Source organism: Periophthalmus magnuspinnatus, chromosome 19 (assembly GCF_009829125.3).
Source record: "Periophthalmus magnuspinnatus isolate fPerMag1 chromosome 19, fPerMag1.2.pri, whole genome shotgun sequence".
Lineage (NCBI taxonomy): Eukaryota > Metazoa > Chordata > Actinopteri > Gobiiformes > Gobiidae > Periophthalmus > Periophthalmus magnuspinnatus.
In genome coordinates, this window is record NC_047144.1 from 760,009 (window position 1) to 764,169 (window position 4,161).

At 45.1% G+C, this 4,161-nt stretch overlaps 1 protein-coding gene across 2 annotated transcripts in view; it reads left to right on the plus strand.

Moving 5' to 3' along the window:
• Positions 1-4,161, plus strand: part of LOC117387568 (NACHT, LRR and PYD domains-containing protein 3-like) — a 157,510-nt gene that overhangs the window by 68,097 nt on the left and 85,252 nt on the right. The window lies entirely within an intron of this gene.

The window sequence follows — 4,161 nt, forward strand, 5'->3', positions numbered from 1 at the left end:
GGTGGCACCAGATTTCTCCCCCAGCAAACAGTGATGTAATTATGAGCTTTGTCATTATATTTATCATTATGTCATTAAAACTGAGCTCAGTCGCTCCACAATCTGCTTCAGATTTGAGTCAAACAAGGACAAAATGTCCCGTGTGTAATACAGAGATGGACAGAGACAGACAGGGACAGAGACAGACGGAGACGGATGGAGACAGACGGAGACGGACAGAGACAGACAGCTGCCTCTAATGAGACGAGTTCAGACGAGTTCACTGCAGCCGTCAGGGGCCACAGGACCCTGTGTGTGGAGAAGGATAGTAGTTTTAGTAGTTTTAGTATAGTAGTTGTAGTTTTAGTAGTATAATAGTAGTTGTAGTAGTAGTATAGTAGTTGTTGTAGTAGTTGTAGTAGTAGTAGTTTTAGTAGTAGTATAGTAGTTGTTGTAGTAGTTGTAGTAGTAGTAGTTTTAGTAGTAGTATAGTAGTTGTTGTAGTAGTTGTAGTAGTAGTAGTTGTATTAAGGTTGCTCTGGGGTTAAATTTTATAGGAGTTGTTTAAAGCTCAGTGTAACTTTTCTGGTGAACTTCCAGCCATCTGTTTCCAGGGAGACGTCATTGATTTGCCTGGAATATTCCACAGAACTGGAACAACAGTGACACCTGGAGGAGGGACCAGGAAGAAAGGCCTCCCTGATCTGAACCTGAGCGATGTTCTGGTATTGTTCTGTTGTTGTTGTTCTTGTTCAAACACAAGGTCCACATGGCACCAGGTCAGAGGTCAGAGGTCAATAATCGACTTTGTTGTCGTGTCATGTGACCTCCAGCTGCGTGTCTTGGACACTCGGGTGAAGAGAGGGGCAGAGCTGTAGAGCACCCCCTGGTGGTGGTGAGTTGGATCCTCTGGCAGACTCCAGTGTATTGTGTCTGTTGGGAACATCAGTGTGAGGAACATGATCCTCAGTCCAGTCTTCAGAGGAGGAAGGAGACACCGGGGACCTGGAGGTGGACTCGTCCATCACCCTGAAGTCCCTGAGGTGATTAAAGCTCCTCGTGGCAGGGGTCCAGGGGTGGAGATCCGTCCTGAGTACCTCAGGTCTCTGCAGCATCACGTGGAGGTCGGGGACAGTGGCTCTGGACTGGACCGGTCCAGTTTGGGAATCACAGGATCATCTTGTTTTTGCAGATGATGTTCATCTTCATGGAGCCAGGACCTGCAGCTCTGGGACGGTTTGAGTCGAGTGTGAAGTGTCTGGATGAGACTCAGCTCCAAATCTGAGGACATGGGTCTCCTCCAGAAAAAGGAGGCGCCCTCTGCAGGTGGAGAGTCTCTGACTCAAGGGGAGGAGTTCATGGGTCTTGGGTCTTGTTCTCGAGGAGGATGGAGCGAGAACAGAGTGTAAACACACAGAGTGTAAACACAGAGTGTAAACACACAGAGTAAACACACAGAGTGTAAACACACACAGAGTGTAAACACACAGAGTAAACACACAGAGTGTAAACACACAGAGTGTAAACACACAGAGTAAACACACAGAGTGTAAACACACAGAGTGTAAACACACACAGAGTGTAAACACACACAGAGTGTAAACACACAGAGTGTAAACACACAGAGTGTAAACACACAGAGTGTAAACACACAGAGTGTAAACACAGAGTGTAAACACACAGAGTGTAAACACACACAGACTAAGACGGTCCACCTTGTGTGAGGCTGTAGCCTGTTAGCGCTAGCAGCAGATGACAAAGGCTTAGCCTTAGCATGCTAATCCTCTTGTCCCCGTCTGTCCAATGTCTCCTCTAAAATTAAACCACCACAGAACGTGCTCCCAACATCTGCTAATGCTAACGCTACTAATGAAGCTAACGCTACTAATGACGCTAACGCTACTTATGGCGCTAATGCTACTAATGACGCTAGCGCTACTAATGACGCTAGGTGTATTAATGATGATAAAGTTATATTCATTATGCTAAAGGTGTTTTATGTTTCTTTGGGGGGGGGGGGGGGGCGTGTGTGTGTGTGTGTGTGTGTGTGGGTGTGTGGGGGTGTGTGTGTGTGTGTGTCACTAAAGGCTCACACTCTGGATGTGGTCAGAGGAGGTGTCTGGGGAGAGGGAAGCTCATGAATGAACTGCATTAGCCGAGCGGAGTGAGCAGGAGCATCATGGGTAAGAGAGTTCGAAGGCTTGACCCCATGACCTTTGACCTGTGATTACATAATGCACTGGACACAGGTGCATCATGGGTCAGAGCGAGACGTGAACATGAAATATCACTTTAAGGAAATGTTTTAGAATCAGGTTTGAAATTCAAGTTTATTTAGATATTTATATTTGAAAAAACAACCACAGATAATTGTAAAAATCAGATTTTTGTGGCTTTAATAAACATTTTGCACAGACGTGACTAAACTAAAGTCACATGTTTCTGATTCTGTTGATGTTTAAATGTTTATTTTCCCTCTGTTCCCGTGGCGTCTGTGTCTCTGGGTTTTTTTTGGAGTTTTTATTTTTTTTTTTTTGAGCTTTTTTCTGCTAAACTGTGGAAATCCTCTGATACGAGTCGTTTTTTTTGGGGCTTTAGCTCAAACCTGGTACATTTTCAGTTTTCTGGTTAAACTCTCTGTACTACGTGACACCACACAGCACTGCAGGGGGCGGAGTCTGAAGTGTGGAGACCTGTTTGATTGGTCCTTATACCTCCGGGCCCCGCCCCTTCCACCCTCGCTCGTTTGTTTCCATGGAGACGGTGTGACTTTCTCTGTTTTGTTCCACAGTACAGCATTAAACAGAGACGAGCTAAAGTCACACTGCGGAACATTTCACGGAAAACAATGGCATCTCCACGAATCAACCAAAAATGTTACTTACTACTACTACTACTACTACTACTACTACCACTGTACTTGTACTACAGTATCTCTCTCCTCTGAACTGTGTATATTCTATGAAGGTACAATTGTTCCAGAACGTGTAAATGTATTTATTTATTTGCCAGTGCACAGATGAATACTTCCACGTTGTGTACTTTGTGTAACTGTTGTACTTTGAGAATACTCCCGACTGCAGCAGATGTGTTTTTTTTATCAAACACTGAATAAACGTCACTGTTATTTTTAAACGTGTGAAATCAGGAAGTGACATCATCAGAGCATCACACCTCTGTACAAGAGTACTACTACTACTACTACTACTACTACTACTACTACTACTACTACTACTACTACTACTACTACTACTACTACTACTGCTACTACTACTGCTACTGCTGCTACTACTACTGTTACTACTACTACTGCTACTGCTACTGCTACTGCTACTGCTACTACTACTACTGCTGCTACTGCTACTGCTACTGCTACTGCTACTGCTACTGCTACTGCTACTACTGCTACTGCTACTGCTACTGCTACTGCTACTACTGCTACTGCTACTGCTACTGCTACTGCTACTGCTGCTACTGCTACTGCTACTGCTACTGCTACTGCTACTACTACTACTACTACTACTACTACTACTGCTACTGCTACTGCTACTGCTACTGCTACTACTGCTACTGCTACTACTACTACTACTACTACTACTACTACTACTACTGCTACTGCTACTACTACATCAAACGTGGGATTCGTTGTAGTTTTCATGGTTCCAAAGTGTAGATGAGTCTCATTTTCTTTCATATACATAAAAGATAAAAGAGCCAGTGTTTTTGAACGGCTCTTTGAAACCAACAGATCCCAAAGATCCGGCTCCCGTAAAAAAAAGAGCCGAAAGTCCCTCAGCTTTAACCCGCGGCGTTTGTCTTTGGCTCTAATCTGTTCTGTTTCTTCACCTTCTTCTTCTTCTTCTTCTTCTTCGGCTCCGTCACGTGACTCTCGAGGTGCGATTCTCTCTCCCCTACCTCCTACCCCCTACCCCCTAACTCCTACCTCCTCGCCTCCTTCCTCCTCTCCGCACAGACGCACACAGACGCAGAGAAGTTCAGATCTCCTGCGCTCCTCGAACGCACCGCTCTCAGGTCTGGGATTAGCTCCTCGGGATCCGCCTCTGCTCCTCTCCACGGCTCCTTCGAAACGATTCCCAAGTCTGATTTTTCCCATTTGATGATCCATTTTTTGTAGTTTTTTTCCATAAATTCCTCAATGGTCTTCCTCGGCCTCGCACCAGG